The sequence below is a fragment of the Lepidothrix coronata genome, unplaced genomic scaffold, assembly GCF_001604755.1.
Source record: "Lepidothrix coronata isolate B3197 unplaced genomic scaffold, Lepidothrix_coronata-1.0 Scaffold1, whole genome shotgun sequence".
Taxonomy (NCBI): Eukaryota; Metazoa; Chordata; class Aves; order Passeriformes; family Pipridae; genus Lepidothrix; species Lepidothrix coronata.
In genome coordinates, this window is record NW_016690181.1 from 9,812,923 (window position 1) to 9,827,974 (window position 15,052).

General features: G+C 47.1%; 1 protein-coding gene across 2 annotated transcripts in view; it reads left to right on the forward strand.

Moving 5' to 3' along the window:
- LOC108494432 (USP6 N-terminal-like protein) overlaps window positions 1–15,052 on the forward strand; it is a 77,301-nt gene that overhangs the window by 2,432 nt on the left and 59,817 nt on the right. The window contains exons 2-3 of one of the 2 annotated variants that reach the window (XM_017809017.1): window positions 9,652–9,733; window positions 13,687–13,830. The gene's annotated coding sequence lies outside the window, so the exon portion shown is untranslated. The remainder of the gene's footprint in view (window positions 1–9,651; window positions 9,734–13,686; window positions 13,831–15,052) is intronic. The other variant, XM_017809008.1, reaches the window with a different exon arrangement.

Genomic DNA, 15,052 nt, shown 5'->3' on the forward strand with positions numbered 1-15,052 from the left:
TTTTTTTTTCTGATATGCAGAAAATAGGGAGATGCTTGAGAGTAACATCTGCTGGCAAATCTCACCTTGGATGTAACTGGTAGTGTTTCACCAGCTCGGCTTTGCAAAACATGAAGTTGACTCTGTGGAGCTGGAAAATATGTTTCAGGCTGTGTTTTGCATAGATGCTCTCAGATGTGAGGTTTCACCGCCCGGGTGTTACATGTGTTTTTCCTGTCACGGGGCAGTCTGTCTCTCTGAATCCTTATGTTGCTGAGAGTAAGTGGCAGAGCAAATGCAGGGGCAGGGGGGAAGACAGGTCTGCCTTCAGCTTTGCTTGGTCAACCCCAGGCACAGTCCTCCCTCATTTGCACCTTGTGTTCTTTAATACCAACGTTGTATGGCAGCTTTTCTTGCAGCAAAACCTTTTTTTTTTCCTTTTCTTTAGGATTAAAATTGCACCAAAGTGTGTGTGTTAAGATGGACTTTGAAACTCAAAGCTTGTCAGTCCTTCACAGTCACACTGGGGTAATTCCAATGCTTTCCTCTCCTGCCTTTTAATTACAGGAGAGAGGAGTTCAGCTCCCACAGTTCAAGCTGGTAAGGGCATGTCTATACTCTGCAAGTCAGTTTTCTCCTTGCTTTACCATTTCTATCTTCCACTTGGTTTGGCAGTGCTGTGCTCCTGGGTCTATATATCTGGGGCAAACATTGTTCAAGTTGTGGTGAATTTCTGTTTTCTCCTTGTGCTCACTCCATGCCAAGATTTGAGAAGTCCCTTTGCAGGTGACTGGGAAAAGGCCATCTAAAGAAGCCTACAGCTGCTCTGTGCAAAGAACAGCCCACAGAGGTGCTGAAACTGCAGAGCTATCAGTGGAGCTTTGCAGTAGGGTTGATTGCTGCATCCCCTTTGGCTTTCAGCAGCCTGTGATGCTCCCAGTTGTCCATTTTGTTGGGTGGTGAAGGGGTGCTTTAAGTATCCAGTTCATGCCACGCTGCAGATTGCTCAGCATGGCAGTGCAGTAGCTGCTGTGCGATGGAAGGCAGTTTTCTAGACAGTGCAGGGTAACCTCTCATGCTGAGGTTAGCAATTTTGGCTGGTTTGCTACGATACGCCTCCCCATTTTAAGTAGCAGTGGTATTTCTAAAACAAGTGTTCAGACTGGAGTGCTTGCTCTGATTTTCGAGGTGGATGGGTGCTTTCCGTAGTTGTGTGTTTGCTTTGACACCCTCAGTGTGAGGTATTTGTAGAAGGACTGCTGTAGACTGGCCTCCCCGAGTGCCAGCCACGCTTGCCGGCTCTGCATCCCGCTGGGTTGCTTCTGCGCGTGCCATCCCCCTCTGCACTGCAGAAGAGCTAAATCGGGGTTAGAAGAAAGCTGGCAAGAAGCCTGGATGTTCCTAGAAAGATATTGATTGCCCTGGACAGTTCGGGGTTGTTCCTTTTGTTTCCCTGGCTCTCGTCACGGGGTCAGGCTCGTTAGGGCTGCAGCTCACTGGAGGATGGAGAAACAGTGCCGGCTTTTCGGGCTGAGGCTGGAGTGGAGCCATCCCAGCCCGCTTCTCTCAAGTGTTAAGTCTGAAGCAGCCTGCCTGGTAATTCCATTAATGAGAGCCTAGTGCCAGAGAGATAAATGTAATTCCAGGGTAAAGTCGACGCTCGGGCTCAAATGGAGAGGATTTGCTGGTTCTCCCAGGTGCACTGCTGTGAGTAATGTACTCCAGTATTACCCACAGACTATGTTTAAAGTCTAGATGTCAATGTAAAGATTGGGCAGTGATAAAAAAATTTGCTGCTAAATCTGCATGTGAAGAAATCCTTAGCGGCGGAGCCTAGCAGAGGCAATGGGTTTGACCAGGAATAAAAGTTCCCTGCTTGATTCCTGATGTGCTGCATGGCATCCAGCTAAGGAGCCAGCTGACCCAGGAGACAGCTTCCATGGGCTATTGCCAGAACAAGATTCCTGTATATAAGCAATGCAGAGCAGAAATTATATACCCTGTGCGTGTCACATCAGAAAGCTTGCAAGCCCCTCAGAGCTAGCCACTGCAATTGCAAGTAGCACAAGCTCCTCCACAGTTTTGGATGTGGTCCACACTTGAATTCAGAGGTTATGGTCCTGGCCACCTGTTTTCTCAGTTTGATTTCTTTTTGATTTGCAGACCACATGTTCCTGTTCGTAGTTGTATAATACCCTTGTGGCACGATCGTCAAATCTTGTGTTGAAAAAGAATGGTTAATTGGGATATTTTTAGTTCTCCTTGTGTCTCGGAACCTGGAAATCAAACACAGGAGCCAGCACCATTCAGCTTTATGTAGACGAGCTTCCTGTGCTGTAGGCAGCTGCCAAGCAGTTGTGTCCAGTAGGGTGGGAGCTCACAGCACCAGTGAGTCCCAGTGCTCTGGTACCCCAAAATTCTAGCAAACAAGATGGTTGCCCCCATCTTTTGAAGCTCAGTACAGGATTTTCCTTGTGGGAGACTACTTGTCATCAGTCCAAAGTGGAGGGGGAAAAAAGGTCCATGAAGAGGAAGCAGATGCTAGGAATGCTCAGCCCCTCACGTACCCCCATCACTCCAGCTTTCTCCAAGTATCCCTCAGTACAAATTTGATCTCCTTAGGACTTGGGTCCCTGCTGGCATCCTGACAGCAGAATTAAAGCCTCAAAAGGCTTGTTTGTTGGTGGTTTCAGTAGCTTGCCGATGCCTCCTCTGCTGTAAGAGGTGTGGGGGAAAGTTGTCTGTTGAGCACAGCGAGGTGCACACTTTGCTGGTGACCTTGCAGCAGCTGGGACAGCCATCCTAAGTCCCCAACCTGCTCGTGTATCTCTTACTTCTCTTTGCCAGAGCTGTGCACGTGTGCCTGCCTTCTTCATGCACGTGCTTTGGGCCAGTTCACTCACCAGAAATCAGCAGGATCAAGATCAGCTTCCCATGAAATACAGCAGGTGGAATTTGAAGTTGAATTAGGAGTAGGAAAGGGGGCATGCGTAACATATAGCTGAGAAAACCAATAAGCGTCACAAGACCTTAACCACTGAAGGGGCTGAACTTGTTTCCAGCTGATGTGTTTAAAATGTGATTAGTCACCTCTTAAAGTAGGGTGCCGTAATCCAGTTTCCGTGGAAAAAATTGCACCACACGTCTGTCAAGACAAGGGGTGGACTCTGCTCGGAAGTGTGTGTGCTTTCAGGCTCAGTCTGCAAATCCCTTCAGTTATTCTAGCTCTTTGCAGACTCGTGAGAACTCGTGGAGTTTTCTTTCCTGCAGCATTGCCCTCATCATGCTTTTAATATCCAAAGGTCTGGATGGAAATTGTCGTTGTCGTGCCCTCTTGTGTGCCAGCACTCAATCTGATGGCAGGCAGAGTCTCGGTGGCAGCGAGAGCTTTTCCCTTCAGCATAGACTGGAGGGAACAGGAGGGAGACGGGATTGGGAGTGTCTGTCCCCCTCTGGCATTGGTGGACTGTTGTCAGCTTCCTATGTGTCTAAGGAAACAATTTTCCAAGTCTTTTGTCTGGATTTTACAGGGATCTCTTCTCTTACTGCTTTGCTGCCTTGGGCATGGATGCTTGCTGGGATCTTCACTGACCTCTTCCTGTGGCATATCCAAGCAGTCCAGCCCTGATCACCTCTTGCATGGTGCTGGATCTTGCATGGGGTCAGCTAGAGGGACAGAGAGGTCCATACCCAGAGAGGCTGGGCAGGAGGGGTGATTGCCCCTCCAGCCCTTGACTGGGAAACGTGTTCCTGGTTTGTGGCTCAAACAATGCTGCTACTCCATCTTCTCTGACTGCTGGAAGTGGCAGACTGAAATGAAAAGATTGGGTTAGCCAGTATCCTGCTTGAGCTGAGAGAGAATGAATTTAGCTGTTCTTGGTTTATTTCAAGAAATTGTATTAAGAAATGAGCCAAGAGGGTGTGCACCAGAGGCTGCTCCTGCTGCAGATGTCTGCTTGCAACGTTGTGTTGCAGAGCAATTCCTTCTGGTGTTGCAAAGCTGGTGGTGAAAGCAGAACTGTGGCACGGGCCAGGAGACCTCTGTGGAGGTGCAGCCGAAGGCCTCGCTTGATTGCTTTGGCAGCTCGTCTTTAGTTAGAACCAGGTGTGGGCATTGCTTCCATCTGTTACCAGTGGTCTCTTGTGTCTTGGTTGAGTGCAATGAGCTGCTTTTTCCTGCAAGTTGAGGAGCCATGCTCTGCCCTAAGTCTCTGCTGCCAGGAGCTTGCAGAGACTGGAAGGTCCCCAGTATGAACGTTGGACTTCTAATGCGATGACTCTTGTGTCCTGCCTAGCATCAGCTCTGTGGTTACATCTATCTGCAGCTGACTTCTAAAACTGTGCTCCGTAGAAGTCGGCCTTAATTAATCTGTTGTGGTTGGTTTGTTTTTTAAACTAAGAGAAGATGAATTTCTGCAGAGGCGAAAGCTTGAGCTTTGTAATAAAGTCAGTGATTTTCTTAAGGATGCTTTGGGGATGTGCATGTGCTTTGCATGGTAACAGTTATCAGAAAAACTGAGAATGGAGCAGCTGGAGATGTGTAGCTGGTGAATTGATTTTAATACGATGGAAACTCATTTTGAGTAGCTTTGTGCTTTTTCTGGTGGTGGAAAAAAAGAACTGTGTTAAGTGGAGGAGCAGTTCTGGGTATTTCTGTGAAAGGTGTTTAGAGGAGGTTTGAATGTGAGTTTTTGAACTGTGCTTGTCTGCTTGTCTGTTCCTGTCGAGAGCAGGCGGAGTTGGTGGTTTCAGTGGGAGCACGCAGCAGCGATCGAAGGCAAGGCTTGCCTGGGGGCCCTGGGGCAGCTTCGTCAGGAGCTTGTGTGACTAATGCTGTGTAACTCAGAAAAACAAGAGAGGATTAGCTCTGCCTCTTTCACCTCCTTCAGCAGCTAGTGGTGGGGAGCTCCATGAGACTGCTGCTGGGACATCTGAGCAAGCTGATGGATCAGCTCTCCCCACTCAGTGCAGCCTTGTGGCAAGTACTTTTGAGGTGGGGATCGTGCCTCTTGCTGGTTTTGGAGGTGAGGTGACTGGCTGGGATGTGAAGGCTGGTGCTGGCAGCCCCTCTGATACCTCTGGGTCTGTTGCAACCCCTCCATCACACCTGTGCCAGGGGAGAAGCAGGATGGAGGTGGAGGGGGCTCAGGCTACCCAGTGCTGAGGACAAGCCAGCCTGTGGGGACCCTGCAGGGCTGTGTCGTGCTCCTCCCTCCACACTCCCCGTGGTGTTGAAGGAGGTCACATCTCAGGATGAAGGAAGGGCTGACTTACAGTTTGAGCCTGTGCTTCTGTTTTTCCATCCTTATTTTCCAGGATTTCTCTGCAAGGAATTGGAAAATCCCTTCTATGGGCTGCCGTGACAGCCTTGGAAATACCCAGATGGATTTGAACTTCGGTGCTGCAAAGAGCTTTGCGTATTTATTTTCAGCTTCCTGCTGTCTGCTTTGCTTAAGAGCTTTTGCTAGATCTTTTGTATATGTTTGTCCTTGCTCCTCTTCTGGAAACCATTTGAGAACATGCCTCAACTATGATGAAACACCCCCCCCCCAAAAAAAATATCCCCAAACCTCTTGGAGGAATTTTGTTTTACCAGCATTATGTGGTAAGCTGCGAGGCTTGCATAGCTGTGGTGTGTTGCTGTTTGGGTGCATCAGTCTAGTCTGGAGACTTCACACAGCAATTCACCAGGCTGTTGTGGATGGATCTTTAGAAAAGCGAGTGGCTGAGCAGGTTCAGCAGTGAATGGAGTCGTTAAACTGATTTCAAGTGACTTACCCTGTGCAAGACAAAGATATGATGGATTGAAACCTCATCTAGGTTTCCAGATGTACCACTGTGCCATCTTTCTGAGGTCATGCTTCCCATCAGCTTTAGCTGATCTCAGGCTGTTCTCCTGCCAGGAATCCTTCCCCTTTATTTTCTTCTTTCTGGGATGGCTTCCAGCTGGATCAAGCAAATGATGGTTGCTACCACAAGTGTAGAGATGACTGGGATGTGTAGAAGGGGGAAGATGGAAAAGTCAGGACTGTCTGTTTTGGCAGAGAAGGGTAATTTTGGATCAGATGAGCATGTGGGAGTGGGCGTGGCTTGCTGAAGGGCAGCTATGTAGCCCCTGGTAGAGCATGTCCTGCTTCTACCCCCGTTTCCTTCTCTGTAAAAGAGTGGTAAAGATTAACAAGTGTGTTAATATTTCTTTTAGGCTACAATGTTAGTAGAGGCTTTTGAGGGGCACTGCTATCTGATGGCTTCACGTACATGCTGGAAGTCTTTGGCTTCCCAGTTAACCCAAGGGAGGTTTCCCTCTGGGAGAACTTTGAGCACAGCTTTAAAAGAAAACTTTCTGCTGAACATATCAAGGAGAATATTAGATTGAATACAAGGGAAAAGTTTTCTATGATGAGGGTGGTGATGCGCTGGAACAGGCTGTCCCCAGAAGTTGTGGATGCACCGTCTTTGAAAGTGTTCAAGGAGAGGTTGGATGGGGCTTTGAGCAACCTGGTCTAGTGGAAGGTGTCCCTGCCCATGACAGGAGGTTGGACTGGATAGTCTTTAAAAGTTCCCTTCCAACCCACATCACTCTGTGTTTCTATGATTTCTCTGCTTAAATACACTGCAGACCAGGGCCTGATGTGTTAGTGCCTCTCTGGGAGGGACAAATTTTGCTGTCCTGTTCTCCTCTAGCCATAAGGCTGGGGGTAGGTTTATCCTCTTGCCTGACTTGTTAAAAACCTTCATCTGACCCATATCAGGCTGAAAAGCCATTGTGCTAGGTGCTAGTTGCTAGTTGCAAGCATGTTATTGCCTTGACGATGACTTCTCAGGGCCTGGTGGCTGGGGAGCTGGCATGGCTGTGGCAGTGCTCACATCGTGCTGTAGCTGTGTCTGAGGAGTGCATTCTGCATGTTGTGTCGAAGAGAGTTGTGCATCATCCTCCTAAAAGCAATGCAGAACTCAGCCTTGATGTTGGTTTGGGGGCAGCCATGGCTGTTAGTTTGAGCTTGAAATTGCTGATGTTGGAAGATCATCACAGGAGGGGGGCAGAAATTAGCATAAGCCTCTTAGAGGAAACTTAAATATTCTCAAAGCTAGCAGGAAACACTATATCCCTCTACTTAGGCTTCAGAGGAGGGTTTCTTTTATGGTGATTATATCTGCTTGTGACCGGGGCATTAGCAAAACTGCACAATCAGGCTTGGGGTCTGGCAGGTCCACCAAGGTCATGTGCCTGCTCTTTTGGCCAGTGCCACCCTTCTGGTTTTACTGCTTATAGTATGGGGGACTTCTGGTCACTCCTGCTGTGCAGAACCCTCCTATTTCCCTGCTCCGTCATTTTTCTTGCACCCTTCACTCCTGATCTGGAGATGCTTCCTTCTCCCTTTGTAGTCACCTGGTATTGCTCAGTCCTCTGCCCCCTTGCTTCATAACTTCTTTATAAACTCTGGTGAATCTTTTTTTGCTGCATTAAATGAAATAAAATGTTACCGTGTTTCTGCAGCACTACTTCAGTCTGCCAACAGGCAATGAGTCATCATGTCTTGGTCAAGGACAGAGAAGGGTTACTGAGGTGGGGACACTGAGAAATACATATTTTGGTGGGCAAGTTGGAGGTGCAGGAAGGTAGCAGAAGAGCTTTGCTGTCATGAGTGTGTTATCCGTGCTCTGCATTGCCTGGAGCCTGGTCATGTCTTGGGGAGGAGCAACCCTGGGATGAGTGATGCTGCTGGGCACCATGAGAAGGGAGTTTGGGAACAGAGAGAAAGGCTGGGCAGCTTGATTCCCTGGCACTCCAGTGTATCTGTCCACTGTGAGACAAAATGCTTTGTCTGAGAGCTGCAGTTGCTTTGGGAAGGCAAACCAGGCCACCTCCATATGGGTTTGATTAAATCCAGCAGCAGTTAGGGAAGACACAGGCATCTCTTTTTGATTTGCTCAACCATACTGGGAGGCGAGGAGTTTTGAACTTTGCCAGTGATGTTTCTGCAATGTTCTCTTAATAGTAGAAAACGTGTTGAGAAAGTTGTTAGAGGAAAAAGGAGCCAGAGGAGGAAGGGAGAAAAGGTTGTCTGCATGGCAGCCATGCTGATCTTCTTTATATGCTGAGCCCTGGGGCAGCTGTGGGTCAATGCCAGTGCACATGAAGTCCTACAAAGCTAAAGCAGCCCCCTTTAGATTTAAGCTATGTGACACTAAAGTATGAATTTCCTTGCTGGGGGAGGAAAGTTGTCCTTCCATACTTTTATACCTAAGCTGCCACTGAAGATTATTGGCCAGGTTGGATTTGTCACGTTATTTCTGTCTTTGTAAACTGCTGAACAGTATTCATTTACTGGCTGAAAAAGAACAACAGAAGACCCTCCTGGGGTCTTCTATATAACAGGAGTAACTTTTGTGTTTTGGCTGGAGTGGTAATGTAAAGCAACAGGGAGAATGATTATAAATGGTGATGGAAAATTTGTGATTGAGGCTGGAGTCCAAAGTCTGTGCTGTGGTCTTGTGGTCTTCTGCATTGTTGTCATCCTCAGAAATGCCTTCATCCCTTCCATAATGGGAAAGGAGAAGAGGAAAAATTAGGGAGGGGGTACTGCAAATGAATTGCAGTTTTTCTCAGTTTTTTAAATACCAGCTGGCAATGACTGAGGTCTCTGAGTCACCCACAGAGACTAGGGAAAGCAGGCAAGTCTCTTTTTCTCAGTCCAAGGTAAACTGATGTGCTGCATGAGTAAGTTTTCTCACAGTTCGTAATGAAGTCCAGTTGGCAGGAAATACACGAGACATTGTCAGGCTGATTCTATACCTTCCCCTTGCTGGTTTGGTGCTTTGACTAGATAAGTTGTCCCTCTGCTTCTTTACCTCCCTCAGATTCCAAATCCTTTTTATGTTAGAGTGTGTTGGAGGATGATCACTCATCCACCATGTTCCTTGCTATCCCTGAACCATTGCATGAACAGAATTAGGAAAGTAAAATTGTACTAGATGTGGTGACCTTTGCTTCAGTTGTATCGTCAGAAGAACATCTCCTTACAGGTGCTTAGAATTGTTTCCAGTAAAACATTCCTGATACCTCTTCTTTGGCATGCAGCAGACACTTCACATGCCCAAAGTGAGGTGTTTTTGCAGCCCTCAGAGGCAACTTCTGTCACAGCTTTTGCTGAGCGCTCCTAGATGTCTTTTCTGTGACTAAGGTACAAAAGCTTTATATAGCAATCAGTGGGAGATATAAAACCGTTTCTATTATGAAGCCATAATGATGAATCAATAATAATGATGATGATGAAAAAATGGAAGCAGCCTGGCTCTGACATCATGTGGGATTTGCCTGCTCTGCAAACTAGAAGAAATTGCACAAGTGCTGTGGAGCAGATCTTCAGCAGCATCTCAGGGATGTTAACTTCAGTGCACTGACTGTTGAGGAAGCTTTACTGGATGAACAGCCTTGGTTTGGGACTCATTGTCTTGCCTTTTACATTGGCTTCCTTTTGTGATTTTGGAGAAGTCTGCTGACAGCCTCATGCCAGATACCTCCACTGTGGTGCCCAGGCTAGACAGGAGTGTGTTCAGGGCAGGGATCTAACACCCTTCCAGTTCTCGCGAGATTGCTTTGGCATCCTTCCCTTTCCCCAGCCAGCTCTTACTAATGTCACTAATTACTATTTTCTCTAATGCTTACAGGATTTGCCAGTTCCTTTATGCCAATGGGAATCGTGTCCTGGCTCCTGGTCAGTGTTTTAAGAGAAGCTGATGCTCGGAACAGGTATGTTTGCCATGCTCCTGGCGAGGGGAAGAGGGTCTTTATGAGTCCAGCAGTGAAACGTGCAGAGTTTGTCTTATGGGTGTGGGGTGGACACTGTGGAGGAGACTGCTCCACAGTGAGTAGTTATTTTTTCCATCCGGACGCGTTGTGAAAACACCCAGGCAGAAGACAAAGTTTGCATTTAGCCTTGCTGACAGCCTCTGAGGGGAGCACAGGAAAACACAGTGTCGCTGCAGAGCAGCTCCTGGGAGGCCATGCTCCTCGCTAACGCAGGCACAACCTTTTCCTTCCAGGAGCACCAGCTGGGGAATCCCGGCTGAGCTCGCGGGGCTGCGCAGGCGGCTGCTGCGCCCTCCTGCCTTGCTGGCCTTTGGTAGCTCCCCCGTGGTGTGTGTCTGCCTGCATCCTAAGCAGGAGTGGGAGGGAGCTGTGTTCGTGTTGGTATCCAACTACGAACAAATCTGCTGTTGTTTTCTTAATGTATGGCAAGAGCAGCCTGTAGCAGCTTATTCCTCCCTGGATAATTACTGCTCTGCTCTGCCACGGATTGCTAGCCGGAGCAGTGGAGTAGTGCCTCTCTTGTGCTGCCCTGTGTGTCCTTTTGCTGGAGTTATTTGATTAGTTATTGCTTTAAGGCATCAGTGCTCAACTGAAAAATCTAATCTGCAGTCTTAGAATGCCAGACAGTTGCAAAGTGGATTGCCTGAGTTGGATATGGTCCCTGAGATGCCAAACATGCTTTCAGTGATGCCCCTTGCTGTGCTACCAGCAGATCCGCTTGCACCTCTATTTCATTTCCTGCATTACTTTGAGGAGAAGAAAATATAGGGCTGGGTTGCAATCTACTTTTTTATCAAATGGAATTATGTTCCCGGCTGACCAGAGGTGTGCGTGCAACCAGTGGAATTGGAGTGAAATGTTTTGCCATTTGTGGTTGCTCAGGCAAGGTCTGAAAAGCAGGATACTGCTGTGAGAGCATCGATGGACAAGAAGGGATTGGCCTGGCATGCTGAGCTCGAGCCTTCAGCTTGCCATAAGAACTTACAGAGCAAAAGAAACTCCCTCTGCGAACGTCCATCCCTGATGGATCTCATCTCAAAATGGCATTGCCTTGCATTTAGCTTGCCCAAATGGCCCATTTGACTGTATAAGGACATAGCCATAACTTGCTGCATGAAGCTTTCTCGATCCCTAAAAAAGTGAAATGGATTCATTACGGAAAGAGACCTTTCTTGAAAACCTGGTTCATCCGGGACTGTCTGGGCGGTGCCGCAGACATGCTGGAGAAGTAGGAGTCAGGGTGGAGCTGTTTCCACCTAATTCTCCTATAATTCTCAGGGTTTATCACACCATGCAAGCAGACGTGTCTTCCACTTCGGAGCATAAAGCAGAGCTGGTTAGTGGAGCACTGCCTGTGCTTCCCATGTTAGCCTTCTCCTTGTGCTTTTCTTTCCTTGAATTAATTTTCTAGTGTAAAAGGCCTCTTCTTAGAGGGAGAACCATAATAAGAATGGGAACAGCGAAGGCAGGAGTACCTCCATTTACTAGCAAGGTGTTGCAGGTGTGTCTGAGTCGGAGGGAGCCAGCACTGAGTCAGTGCCCCAGACTCCTGGTGACTGAGGTGGCAAAAGCCCAGGTTCTCTTCTCATGCCTGAATTGCAGCAAATTTCCTGTAACAAGGTTTTGCCTCTTATAGTGACCATATAGGGAGTGCGGTGCCATCCTCTTCCTCCCATATGGGTTATGAGCAGTTTGGTTCACTGGGGATGCACTCAAGTGATGGTGGTGACACTTCTCTTCCTGCCAAAACAGATGGAAAGTTGATTTATCCCAGCACCCTCAACCCTACCTCTCATTTTTTTCCCCATTTTTTTGTTAAGATGGGACAAATCACAGGAGTTGCGGCTGTCTTTTGAGCTTGATGAGATTTGTATGCAAATCTGGAGGCTGTGTTCTCCTGGCAGATCTGCTTGCATGTATTATCCACTACTTCATCGTATGGAGAAGGGATCTATTTTCTGAAACGTGGTTTATTTTTAGTCAAGACTTTCCCTGTCTAACTGGCAACAGTTCAGCATTTGCAGTGCAATTTGCAGAAGAAGCGATTTTGCCAAATACTCGGACTGGGGGAAGGGAGAGGAAATGTCATATTAGCTAGTTTAAAAGCTAAATGCTGACTTGAAAAATACCTTAAGACACTGTTGTGAGAGCATAAGGGTTGGGTAATGCAAATTGAGAACAGCATTGCATTTGCTGCAGTGGATAATTCAGTCTGGGTTGCTCTTGTTTTTCATTGTGATGGCTGCCACAGAGGTTAACCAACAGTGGATGGGAACTGCTCTTCAAGGGCAGGTGGTTGATGTAGCCAACTTCTTGGCCTGACCCTGAGCAGTGAATTAGCAAAGTCACCTTAACTGCACCCATGGGAAGCGTTACATCATGCAGTGTGTTGCACTGTCCTGTTGCACTTGCGTTTGCTGCCACAGGAGGTTCGCTGAGGGTTGAGCTCTTTGATGATACGGGAATTATCATCCCCATGTTTGAGTACCCTTGTTAGATACCCTGAAATGAATAGGGTGGCACATGGGATGTCCTGGGGCAGTGTTGCAGCTGTCTCCTCCTCTCTTACCCAGCTGCTGCTTCAGGGACAAACTCTCTTCATACGCCTCATTGCTTTCACCAACTGCTCCTAACCGCTCTGGGTCTTGCACTGGCTTCTCACATAATAGCTACCTTTCAGAGGTAGAAATATCTTCTTCTTGTTCCTGCATCTCCCTTGATATTTCCATCACTCCTTTTACAGAGGCATCTTTGTTACCATTAGCTGTTAGTGCTGAAAGGACCAGACATCTGAGAGTGACACCAGAGAGTGGATGACTGTGTTCAAAGCCTTTGGTACTTACTTCTCTGAAAAAATGAGACTTGACTCCACATGTGGGCATGTAAATATTTGTTTGCTGCTGCAGATTAACTCCCGCCGTTTGCTTTATCTTTCTTCTTTTTTCCTCCCCTCCCATAGCAGACAATTGGACAGTAGCTTTGTCATGGTTCCATTGAGAAAACAAAGAGAATCGTTCAGTGTTAATTTTCTTCTGAATGTTTGGAAACCAGAAGAAAGAGGGCAAGTAGCACTAGGAATTTAGGTGTATTCTGCATTTGGTCCTAGTGGGTATATGTTGCCTGCAGGTAATGGAGCCGTATCTTTGTGAAAGAATTGGGGGTGAAACAAAATTTTAAGTGCTGTTTCAGTCACAGGAGTAGAAGCACCATGAGAATCAAGGTAGGAGCACCCATCAACTGTCTAGAGCAGTAATCTTCCCAAGGGAATTAATCTAGTTTAACTTGATAAAAGAATTTATGCAGTGGGGGAAGTCTCTGCCATTTCCTGTTAAGCTTCCTGAGAAGACTAGGAAAAAATAAGTGCCAAAATGACACTCTTCTCTCCAAGGACGAAGGGGCATATGTTTTCCAAAGACTTGTTAGTATCTCCTGTTGAAAAAACATCTGTATCAGCTGGCAAATCAGGATTGTTGTAGCTACTCAAATTTCCATAGTTCCTGGGGACTTTCTAGTTACAAACTTATTTGCAAATCCGGTGTACATGTGGGATGCAGAAGATCTCCTGTCTCCCAGTGTTGCTTCAGTGCTCGGCCCCACACTTGCCATCCATCTGATGTCCTGTGGATATAGACACTTCATAAGTTTGAAGCTTTTCCTTAGGGAAAGTTTGTGGGTGACTGGTTTTTGTGGGATTTTTTTTCCTTTTTTCCCCTCACATTGCTAATTATTTCAGGGAAACTCCTATCTTATTTGTGCTTTCTCCCCAAAAGTAGTTCTTTTCCTGTCCGTCTCTTGCCCTCAGAGGCCAGAAGAACACTGATATGTTAGGAAAGCAGTCTCTGCTTTAAATGGCCTTAAGCACGTGAATATTCAGCTCAGTTTCCTTTTTACAGTGACTTGCTACAAAATGACCAGGAATGTCAGGGCATCCCTGGTTCAGCTTTTCTTCTGACCCTCAGATGAAAGGAAGGAGGGTTTCACTCCAGCGGCTGAGTGCTTGAAGGAGGAAGTGTCTACCTCGAGCTCTGAGTACACTAGTAGGAAAACATTTTTTCTATCAGTGAATTTTTGCTGGTGTCGTTGAACTGTGCTTAAACTATGTGGGCTTATATTGTAATCTGCTGGTAAAGATACTGTGAAAATAGCTGTCCTGGGTTGGACCAAAGGTGAACTGCTAATTTCCGAATGAATACCCTGTCTCCAGTGGTGTTAGTGGAGCTGCTCTGGAAGGAGCTGGATGGAGGCTGAGCAGCCTAATTCAGCATTCTATCTGCTGTAGTTTGACATTGTGCCTTGCAAATGTGCTGGGTTTTTGAGCAGGCTGAGATCTGTGCTTGGCTGGCAGCCTCCAGCCCCAGGTACTCAAGCAGGTGAGGAGTCTGTGGCTGAATGCTGAAACCCAGATCTGCGTGTGAGGTTACAGCAGTGGAAATTCTGGCAGTCTGTGGGTTACCTGCAGCAGAGAACAGAGCTGACTTCTGCAAGGGTCAGATCGCCGTTTTTGAAATCTTTGTTTATTGCAGGTGAGCAGTTGTAGCACGTGGGTCTGATCCGTGGGCATTCCGCAGTTCGGTTCGTGCGTACGCAGCGAAGTGTGAGGTGCCAATGTCAGTGTCTCTGTGTGGTTTCACACGCAGAGATGTCATGCAGCCCTTGTGGACGGTCAGTGTTTGGTGACTGTCTAAATTGCTGCTTATCCCTGGAGGTGGCTCTGCTCTGCTTTGCTCTGTAATTACTTGCCATGCAATGTGTGCTTCCCAGCAGCTTTTTAAAAACGGCAGTTTTTAAAAGGGAAGATAAGGAACAGTGGACAGATGGACATCTCTGAGGGCTGCTGGTAGTGGGCCGGGGAATGGTTTTAGCCCCGGTACTTGCATGAAGCATACTCTCCAGGCAGATCCCACTGTGACTCTTGATGAAGTTTCCCTTTTCTTGGCTGGCTCATTGGAAAACCCTTTTCACTCCAAGTTTTCTTTGGAAAGAGAAACGCCCACACAGATGGCTACTCTTCAGTTGTCATTTATGTTGAGATTTTTTATGTTCCTTTTTGCATTACTCTCAGGTGAAACCCAGACTTGCAAAAAAACCCATATAGCAGAATTAGAGAGAAATGAAACAGTAAGGATATTCTGCTTTTTCTCTCTAAACTGGGAATGCAGTGGGCTATCTCATGTCTTATCAGTTCATAAGGGACTGTGTTGCTTTTTCTTTTTGGCTGAGTTTCCATGTAGTTCACTTGTTTGTTTTCCTCAGAGAAAA